Below are 11,788 nucleotides of genomic sequence, written 5' to 3' on the forward strand. Positions count from 1 at the left end.
TGACACTGTCTAACCATCTCATCCTTTGCCGTCCCCGTCTTCTTTGCCCTTCAATCTTTCCCAGCATCAGGGTCTTCTCCAGTGAGTGCTCCCTTCTCATTGGGTGGCCAAAGTATTTGAGCTTCAGTTTCATTATCTGGCCTTCCAGGGAACAGTCCGGGTTGATTTCTTTTAGGATTGACTGATTCGATCTTCTTGCAGTCCAAGGGACTCTCAAGAGTCTTCTCCAGCACCATAGTTCAAAAGAATCTATTCTTCGGCGCTCGGCCTTCCTTATAGTCCAACTCTCGCAGACATACATGACTACTGGGAATACCATTGCTTTGTCCATGCGGACTTTTGTTGGCAGGGTGATGTCTCTACTTTTTATCACTGTATTATCATTGAAACAATATTTGCTCGTCCAAACTTTCACCAGCCTCATTAGATATCAGAAGCTATGCCGGGTTGGCTCTGGTTAGGACCCGGAGATCAACAAGGAAGTCAACTGTGCTACTCAAAGGCAGGCAATGACCTCTGAATGTCTCTTGCCTTGAAAACCCCATGGGTTTGTCAGAAGTCAGCTGTGACTGGATGGCACGTTCCACCACCACCACCACCATTCTCCACCTGAGGTAGATATTTGACCTGCCTCAAGGCGGGGCCGGATGTATTTAATCACAAAGCAGGGTAACATTTTAATGAGGACGTTCAGCTGGAATTTGATATCTCCACATTAGTATATTTGAGCGAGCTTACGTAGTCAAAGCAACGATAGAATACACGTCAAACAAAATGATAATCAAAATGACCGTCAAATGAAAACAGAACAAAGCAACACACCCAAGATAAAAATAGAAAAGTAAAGGCCATTGGATACGAACTCTAAAACAGCCTAACACTATGATGAACAGCTAGAATTCCAGCTTTGGAGGAGGTAAGTTAGAGATGTGAGCCTCTAGTGAAAACATTGTACCGAGAAGATTTTGTATCATTCCCCATTCTCAGGCCGTGTAGAGCTTTATAGGTGTAAACCACTACTTAGAATTTGTCCTGAAGGCAGAGAACCCAACAGACAGAGAAGAACTTTCAAAACTGATGAGATGTGGCCTCTAAACTCATACCTACCAGCAGTGCAGCTAACAAATTCTGAGCCAGTTAAAGGCTCTACAGAATTCAAGTATTAAAATATGTGGCTATCGCCATAGTACTATTAAAACAGACAGAACATGTGGCTACCCTCCGAAGGCCAACCCAAACAATTCAGATTTGCATGTCCAGCAGAAATGAAACAAATCTTGGCAGGCCATGGGTGTCATCAGGGAATGCATTCCACAGGGTAGGGGCCACAAATGAGAAGGTCCTCCCCCCGGTGATGGTTAACTGAGCTATCCTGGGGCCAGGCACCTGCGAGAGGCCCCTAGACGATGACCAAAGAGCCAAGCAACGCACCCATACAGTAGCTGTTCAAGAAAACTGGAAGACAACACACAGAAGAGTGAAAGTGTTGACAGACTAAGAAAGGGGTAAGCAAGTAAGAAGAGAAGACAAGGAAAAATTACTAAAGCAAGGCAGGGGAATCAAGAGCAAAAGCCTCGGCAAAATATAGGCAAAAGCCCAGCTCTGACGAGGAAGAGCTGATGGCTAACCCAGAAAGAACCAATGGGCTGCCAAGGTAGGAACCTGGGGATCCCCCGAGAATTACAGCTCATCTCTAGACTACAGAGATCAGTTCCCCTGGAGAAAATGGATACTTTGGAGGGTGGACTCTGTGGCATTGTACCCCACTGAGGTCCCTGTCCTTCCCAGGCTCCATCCCCAAATCTCCAGGACTTTCCCAACCTGGATCTGGCAACCCTACTCCACCACCCCCTGCCGGTGGCCAAGAGGGACCTGGCAACGCTATGTCAAGGAGGGCACGCAGAGCCCTGGCAGAATAATACTGCCTCTTCATCCTATAGGCTCAAGCAAGGGAAATCTTTACCTTTACCTTTTATCTTCATGGAGCCCTGTAATGTATCCAGTCCAGACAAGTCCAGACATGTCCAGACAAGTCCAGAGACTAACGTCAAGCTTTGCTCCAAGAGACAATGGACTATGCGGATCCTAGCCCACTCCAATCAGGGGGATAGGTTCCCGGCCATGAGCCTATGGGACTCTCGGCCACTGTCAATAACCTATAGGGAAGTAGGGGTGTATTTTGGGTGGCGGTTTCTTGGGGGATATAAGCCGGCCTGCGAGCAGGTCAAAGTTGTCTTTTGTTAGAACACAATTTTATTTTCCATGAAAATATTGACATGTCATCAGTTCCATTAATGTTTCAATTTGTACCCCCAATATCCCCACTTTACCCTCCCCCTCCCCGTGGCTTCCCGCAATGCTTCCCCCCTCGTCACTCCAGTACACCTTAAGATAACATCATATTCTAGTTTCAATATTGTTCTAAATATAATAGATTGTGCTTTACATCCCAGTTCTTTTCTAGGTAAATTTTAAAGTCTCTCCATTCCTCATAGAATTCCTGATCTTCTTTGTTATTCAATTTTTTCCTTCCATCTGAGACACTAGCAGTTAATCATGGTAGATGGATTCATAAGAAAGATCCACTTCCCTATGGAGGTTGGGATAGTGGTGATGCTTGCTCACTTCCCTTTTGCACTGGGCCGTGAAACAGCTGCTAGGACTCCAGCGTCTCTAGAAATTTAGGAACACCTTGATTTCTTCTTAAAAACTGGAGGAAAAGCCCAACTTCATTATCTGTAGCACAAACACAGAAGTCAAGCACAGGTAGCCTTGAGAGGATTGAAAGTTCACAGGTATAGAAATAGGAGAAAGCGGAAAAACTGATTTGCTAGGAAATAAGAATCCCATCTCATTCACACACTAAGAAAAGCCATTTCCCTCACACACAAAAATCTGGCTAAAAACAGACATTCTTTGTCCAAAAGCAGCAAGAGAGAGGGAAGACACACAGATATTCCCACTCAAGACACAGGAGCCACCCAGCACATGGTGGCATTGACTAAAGGCAATTTGAGTAGATGGACACAGTCACTGTATGAACCAAAAAACAAGCAGGGGCTGTGATAACTAACACTAAGCAATGTTTCATTGAAAAATAATCAAAAATCTAATATACAAATTAGTGTACAATTAATATGATGATACAATAGTATATTTTACTATTTTATGGAGGGAGGCATACTGGATTTTCAAACTCAACACAGTTTATCCTTTTGGTCTTAATGCATCCCTGGATTTCGCTTGTTATCTTTAACGTTAATAGTTACCAATTAATGAGTGTGTGAATACATCCCAGATCGAAATATGCCCTTATTAGGGTGAGGTTTAAGTGATAGTTGGCAACCATATGTAAGTAGGTACAGAATTAGTTTGATAGTAGAAGAGGTTAGTATATAAAGCCTATAATGAAGTCCACCTGATAAGGTATTATACTATTTGCCCATGGAAGGCACTTCTTGAAATTGTAGCTATAATGATTGTCGGTGAGTTTCTATACAAATCTATATGTAATCCTATAATAATTATTATACATGAATTGTAAATGTGAAGTTGTATTTTATAGAATCATCAGTGAGATCCATGAAATGTTGATATGTTACCAGTTGAAATGAATTGACAGACAATACATGTAAGGTTTTTCATATCAATTTTGTTAATCTTTATTGATAATGTGGGTGTACATTTGCTTCAAATTCTTATACAGTCAATTTTGTTGTATTTGGTAAGGTCATTCATCTTTGTTCAGAGGAAGATTATTGTCGAAATGGCAGGACATTCCAGAGACCACCGTCTACACTTACTATTGTATCATCATATTAATTGTACACTAATTTGTATATTATATTTTTGATTACTTTTCAATGAAACACGGCATTAACTAAAGGAACAGCTATAAGGAAGTTATTCCATGGTAGGAAGACTCCAGCTAGATTTGTATTACCCAAATCCCCCTCCTTTGCTTCATGGCTCTCAAAAGAAAAAAAACTCATCATAGTTTTATGATGTCAATTAATCAACACGAGCAGCAGGCGCAGTTGTGAAAAGCCAATCAGGGCGAAGGAAGGTGTGGGTGACACCACACGCTGGAGCAGACCAAATCAATTCTGTCTAGTGACAACTAATTACCATTTACATGCTGAACACATGAAGCCAGGCAGGCAGAAGCTACAAGACAGCCCAGTACCCTTAGCTGTTGATAGGAAGCTTCTGCTAATTGCCGCCTATTGTGGCGTTGATTTCCAGAGCAGCAAGACACAATGATGTATTATGCTTGTATTGTTGGCATATACAAGGTCTATAGTGCACCTACTTGAAGAAGATCAGAAGAACAGGCTATAGGGGACAGCTGGAGGACTGCTAGTTAGCATAGCTAGATTAGGGACTCCCCTAGGGTTGCCAGTACCCAGGTCCCAGTGGGGGTTCCGCCACTTTTGGGGGTTTGACCTGCAGCCACAAGGCTCCATTTTTGGGCAAACTCTATGGTTTTGGAGGCAAAAACCCATAGAGTTTGCCCAAAAACCAGAGTGCCATGCACTATGCCACTGACAGAACGATTTATTTATTTATTTGATTTATATCCCGCCCTCCCCACCAAAGCAGGCTCTGGGCGGCTTGTCACTTCTGAGTGATGTCATCACATCAGGGACGTTGCGTGTGACGTCCCACCCACCTCTGGAACACCCCCCCCAAATCCCCCCAAGGGGACCTGGCAGCCCTAAACTTCCCACAATTTCAAATTATGTCCTTCCTGTCTCCTGATTGGCTCTTTGGAGACTTCCTGCTCCAACTGAGCCCTCCCCCTTCGTTCCTGTCTCTCACAACAGTTAGCCAGTTAGTTACGCCTCTTTCCCGCTCCGCTGTACTATCAGAATGTATTTCTTCTTTAATAAACCAAGTTATCTTCTTTAAACAGTTGGTGTCCCATTCCTCTGCATGTTTAAACTCTGCCAACATGTATAAGAGGTTCCACCATTTTAAAAAAAATAGAAGAGGGGGGGTATGCTGCACTACGAATATCCTACACTGAAGAATAGAGATGACAGGAGGGACTGTAGGTCAGAGGCAGAACACCTGCTTTGAGGTAGAGCATCTGGTTTGCATGCAGAAGGTCCCAGGTTCACTCCCCGTCATCTCCAGTTAAAAGGGCCAGGCAATAGGTAACATGGAAGACCTTTGGCTGAGACCTTAGAGAGCTGCTGCCAGTCTGAGTGGACATTACTGACCTTGATGGACCAATGATCTGATTTAATATAAGTCTGCTTCATATGTTCATGTGAGGGAAACATGAACAGTTCAGAGGCCAATGGCTAGATCTACACAGATACTGTGCTATTCTCCTGGATTTTCTTAATTAATTATCGTATGGCAGTGTGTGTTGTATAGCCATGGGGATCTGAAGGTTGACCTACAGCCGAAGTTCTAACTCTTTTAGGCAAGCTAGACTTGTTGGTGGGCTGAGAGTTCTGAGAGAACTGTGGCTGGCCCAAGGTCACCCAGCTGGCTTCTTGTGGAGGAGTGGGGAATTGAACCCAATTCTCTGGATTAAAGTCCTACCGCTCTTAACCACTACACCAAACTGGCCCCCTGTCCACACATGCAAATCTAGGATATGAGTAATTATTAAGAAAGCATAATATCCAACAACATATGCATTCAACCGCTTCCTGTTCTCAGAGCTGCTTTTAATACCACTAAAAGGAAATCATTAAATTCAAAGCAGTCTAGGTACACAAATTAAGAACCCACTTCATGCTATTTGCTACAGAAACTTAAGTACAGAAACAACATTCAACATTTGCTCATTTTAGCAAGAGTGGTTTGTTTGTTTTTTCGCTTTCCAGTCACTTGCCTAAAGTCATTTAAATGTTTAGGCTTTTCTTTCTAGATTTATTGTTTATTACACACATCTCACTTTCAGCCTTGTCAGATATTTGTGAAGGATTCCAACAAACTGATACTGTTTCCTTTCTCCAGGAGCCACTGAAAACTCTAGTTTTGTGAGGGAAATAGTGTTTACTAACATAGACTCCTCAGGGCCTTCAGCAAACCATAATGCTCATGATTCTTTGTAAGAAGCCTTAAATTAAACTGGCACAAGACTGTCACTGTGTACGAAAACGTGCTCTGAAACTCAACAGTCACTTGACTGAATCAAGAACTTGAAAGAAAAAGAAAAAGAATGTTCCTTTCATAGCTGTAGAAATGTCCTGCATGGACAATTTACCTGCAAAGGTCAGGATCTGAGACTAATGCTGTGGGGAGGGGGAGAGACAGAGAGAGATGCAGGTCGATTCCGAATGTGTAGGGGAGAAAGAGGGAGAGGGGAACACACTGAGTTTCAAGTTCAGATTGTCTTAAAATAGGAGCGCAGCCTTAGGCTGATTGTCCAAGTAACCTCTCTGGGGATCCACTGCATACTGTAGGAGTGCTTGCTGGCTTTCACAATGCTCTGCTCATGAAGCTTACAAAGATAACACAAGTGTAATGGACAGTAAATGGTTAATGTTATAACCCAGTCTGAGAACCTTGAGTGACAGGAGATTCAAATGGAATTCTTCAGTTGAGACAGTCAGTTAGGAGTGGCAGTTGAGGGTTGACAGTTAACAGTGAGAAAGTGAAGCAGACTGTGAGAGGATTGAGAAGGATCCTGAGTTAGGGAAGTGGGACACTTAGCCCACCCCTATCAAGACTGAGGAAAGTAGCTCCTAGAAGACGGGGTGATCCCTAGCCAGTGGGTAAGGAAGGAAACTGGAGCTGGTGTGAATGTTCCTGCCTTCACCAACTTTAGTGTCTGTGAGACCAAGAAGCTTATGCTTGTTCATATAAGCAGAGACTGCCAAGAAATATATCACCTCAAGTGTTAAAGACCTGTCTAAATAATAGAAACAGCTACTTGTTTGTGACAAATTATCTGGTGTTTATTTTTATACAAAGGTACCTCATTCCTGTTCCCTGTTCACCTCATAAGTCCTAAACCTGATTCCTACCTGACCATTTCCCCTCACAGTGAAATAAAAGTTTTGTTAGTTTTAATTTTCCATCAAACTTCTTGTGTGCCATTGTAAAACAAGAACAAAAGAAGGATTTTAGTCTCTCCCCTCAGTTTCCTAGGCTGGGACAGCATTACCAATATACATTCAAATGACTTGGTGGGACAGCCACAGAAAAACAAAGAAGAGACAAAAAGGGTCTGCTCAGCTAAGAACAATATAAAGGGAAATCCTGTGAGAGTGGGTGAAAACGTCATAACAAGCCTGCAGTTCTCATTCATCCAAAAGAAGGACAGCTCAGTATTCTAAGAAATAGAGAAGACAAAATTGTCCTTTTCTCCAAACACCTGAGTTTGGAGCTGCTTCCATAACATACTGTTTCTGAGAAGGTTATCTACAGCAGCATCCAAAAAAGTTAAGTAAACATCTGACAGGACTGAGGAGACAAACCTGGTCCTATCCAACATGGAAACTGGTTGACTGACTCCTCCAACAATTCACAAGCAGTGTGGCTTAGCTCATCGTGTCTTGAATAATCTTTGCATGGAAGAAAGTTTCAGAGAGTAGCCATGTTGGTCTGTAGTAGAACAGCTAGATTTGAATCTAGTAGCACATTAAAGACCAACACGATATTCCAGAAATCTTGTTGGCCTCTAAGGTGGTACTGGATTTGAATCTAGGTGTTCTACAGCAGACCAACACAGCTACACCCTGAAATGAATCATGTTTGAAAGTACTTGCAATGAGTTCCTAATATTTAACCTGGGTTTTATTTATTTATTGTTTATATTTATATCCCGCCTTTCCAGGTATCTGGCTCAAGGCGACTAACAACATTAAAATGGCATAAACAGCCAAGTTAAAACAATTCATAAATACCATTTGGCATCTTGAATCTAATTAGCTCTTTCCGACAACTAACACCCTCCCCTACCAATATGTAATATTTGTGGAAATCTGTTTCAATGAATCTGAAGGCGCGTACATACTACATCTCTCAGTTCTTGCTTGTACCCAGAATTGAACTTTATTTGTTTTGGAGGTGCCACTGGGCTCCAACCACGTTCCCATATCTGTTTGTTAACTCTTGTAGTTGTATGCTAATTTACTGCCCTTCAGAGATCTTTCTTGCATCCAATCTCAGCTATAGTCACCCGGTACCTATGCATCTTCATTGCTACAGGAGGTGGTGGTGGCTACAAGCATGGACAGCTTCAATAGGGAATTATATAAGCATATGGAGCAGAAGTCCATCAGTGGCTATTAGCCACAAGGTATAGATAGGAACTCTCAGTCTGGGGCAAGGGATGCACTGTATTTTTGGTGCTTGGGGGGGGGGCAACAGTGGGAGGGCTTCTAGTGTCCTGGCCCCACTGCTGGACCTCCTGATGGCACCTGGTATTTTTGGCCACTCTGTGACAGAGTGTTGGACTAGATGGGCCACTGGCCTAATTCAACATTGGCTTCTCTTATGTTCTTATCTTGACTAGGGGTGTGCAAAAATAAAAATAAAAAAAAAATTCGGCCCATTCGGATTTGGCCGAATTGGGCAGAATCAATTTCGGTCAGCAGTAAGACTCTGCATGTCAGTTTTGCCAATACCAGCCGATTCGGGAGTCTTTCTGCCAGCCAAATGTCAATTTCAGCCCCATTATATCCTATGGGCTATTGAAGTCAATGGTGAAAACATAGGGTATATTCTTGGGGCTGGAGGGGAGGGGGATTGAAGGAGAGACTCCAAACTCACAGGAGAGCTGCTGGAGCCTCTTCCCAAGATACCAACCAAGGTTCAAGAGCATTAAACCAGGGGGTCCAATTCTACGGGCCCTCAAACAGGTTGCCCCTATCCCCTCCATTGTTCTCTATGGTGGGGGGACAAGTTACTTTTTCCCCACCATAGAGAACAATGGAGGGGATAGGGGCAACCTGTTTGGGGGCCCGTAGAATTGGACCCCCTGGTCCAATGTTTTTTAAACTTGGTTGGTATCTTGAAGAGAGGCTTCAGCAGCTACCCTGCGAGTTTGGAGCCTCTCCCTCAAATCCCCTCCCCTCCAGCCTCCAGAACATACCCTATGCTTTCGCCATTGACTTCAATGCCCCATACGATATAATGGGGCCGAATTGCCGCCGAAGTTCGGTGGCAATTCGGATGCAAGCAGATTCAGATCAGAGAATCTGAATCGACCTGCAGCAGCCTGAAAGGGGTCCGAATGGGCCATTTTCGGGGGTGCATTCGGTTCGGACAAAACAAATGCACATCCCTAATCTTGACCTTAAATCCTGATAACAACCCCCACCTCACCCCCTATAAGTCATGGTTGAGGAGGTTTGGTTCAGCTGTGTTCGAGGAAGTGTGCTTGCACACAAAAGCTTATACCGTGAATAAAACTTTGTGGGTCTTAAAGGTGCCACTGGACTCAAACTTTGTTCTGCTGCTTCAGACCAGCATGGCTACCGCACCTGAATCTAAACACTTCAAAGACATCCAATAAAAAGACACAGCAGATTTATTTAATTTCCAAAGAAAGTGCATGAGAAGGAGGTGAGGCCAGAATCTGCTATCAATGACAACTGTGTAGACTAAGAGCCCATTACCTACACAGCCCACCATCATCCGGAGATTCCAGCTTAGATTTACACTTCCTAGCATAAATCGAAATCCACTGTTATGACAAGTGCAAAAATACTATAGACTGTGCATGTGCAAGGGCAGAACCACAGATTAACTGCTTTTGTCTATGATAACTTTTCTCCATATTCCTTTTTTATTTTATTTTTTAATTTTAAGAATTTATTACAACATACTACATTAAAGATATACATAACCAAGCAGAGTATAAATACCAAACAATAAACACTTTGCTTTAAAAAGTTGAAGTCTGAATCCAAAAGCACTTTAAAAAAAAGATCATTACTAAGTTTATACAAAATAAATATATATCAACTAAAGAGTATTGTTATGAAAATACTAATAAGAGCTATATTGTTATATACAGTGCAGAGTTTGTAATAATGGAGTATGTTATACTATTTTATGTTCAGAAGTATAACCAAGAAGCATAGGCCGGATTGTTTGAGAGTAAATCCTTCTCAGTCATATATTGAAGGTAAGAAGAGTGATTTTGTTGTACAGAGTTTCGTTTAAGCTGTATTTAAAATGTCACTTATCTTATCCATCAGGAATTGTTCCCACACTTTATTTCTCCAGGCCTCTAAACTTGGAGACTTAGGTGACTTCCAGGCAGCTGCGATGGTGGTTTGTGCCGCCGTAAGTTGGTATGATGTTAGCTGTTCTAGCGGTTCTTCATCGTGAGCTGGATCTCTAAAATGTAATAGGATAACTTTACGAGAAAGCGGGATGTTCTGTCCTGTTATTTTCGAAATTTCGGAGATTATCTGCACCCAGAAGCTTTGCACATGAGGCTCCATATTCCTATGAACACATGAAGCTGCCTTATACTGAATCAGACCATCGGTCCATCAAGGTCAGTATTGTCCACTCAGACGGGCAGTGACTCTCCAGGGTCTCAGGCTGAGGTCTTTCTCATCACCTACTGCCTGGTCCTTTTAACTGGAGGTGCCGGGGACTGAATCTGGGATCTTCTGCATGCCAAACAGAGGCTCTCCCACTGAGCCATGGCTCTTCCAAATGTTTAGCTATGGTATGATTTCATTTTCACATTCACAACACGAAAGGCTGAGAGGTCTCAGTGAATTGGTCTGTATAGCCTAAGATCAGAGGACAAGGTTGCAACTGTCCAACAGTTCACCTTTGACCATCAGGGCAGCCTGCAGAGCACCTATCTAGTGAATTCATGAATTTATCATTAAATATTCAGTTCTCATCTATATAGTACCTTTACAGTGCTGTCGTTCTATTCCTTAACTATGCCGTGATCTATTGACGGCATTTGGGGGTGTGCCAGAGGAGGGCTCAAAGACTTTGTTTTGCTCTAGGCTCTCAGCAGCCCTGGAGATATGTCCTCAGGCTCTGAATCTCGCATTCTTTCTGACTCAAGCTCTTCCCACCTTGAACTTCTGTGAGACTTTCCTCCATTTCCTCAGGCCAACGGCAAACGGAACAATCAAAGCAGAGGTAATCGTGACTAACAGAAGATTCCGGAAGCCATTTTTTTTAGCGTATTTAATTAATACAGAGGTACTTGCAGTGATGCTGGTAACATTCTTTAAAGTTTTGTTATTCATTTGAAGAGGGACGAATTGATTACGGTAGGACTGCCATTACCTGAAAGCAGAAAAAAGATGATCAGAAGAGTTATGCTATGCAGCTTTTGCATGGCTAGACCACTTCATATTGCAGCTAGGAAATCTGAGTGCCTCCCCTGGTAAACAACTTGGCATGCTCGTGGATTTAAAATTACAGTGGGGACATCAAAACATGCATCCCTTCACCTGTACCTCAAATAGCCGAATTCAGTAAAAGTTCCACAATGTAATTCCTGATGTGCCTGAAGATGGGTGGATGTGATTTGCAGCCATTAGCACTTGTTCCCCCATTCGTGAGTTTATGATACAAACCAGGGCCCCTCAGCTTTTATGAGCCTGTGGGCACCTTTGGAATTCTGAGACAGCATGGTGGACACAGCCACAAAATGGCTGCGGAGGGAGGTGAAGCCGGCCACAAAATGGCTGCCACAGGAGGTGGAGCTAGCCACAAAATGGCTGCTAAGGGAGGCAGAGCCAGCCACAAAATGGCTGCCACAAGAGGCGGTGCCAGCCACAAAATGGCTGCCAAGGGAGGCGGAGCTGGCCACAAAACGGTGATGCCAGCTTAC

This window comes from Gekko japonicus, unplaced genomic scaffold (assembly GCF_001447785.1).
Source record: "Gekko japonicus isolate JY-2015 unplaced genomic scaffold, Gekko_japonicus_V1.1 scaffold1276, whole genome shotgun sequence".
NCBI lineage: Eukaryota > Metazoa > Chordata > Lepidosauria > Squamata > Gekkonidae > Gekko > Gekko japonicus.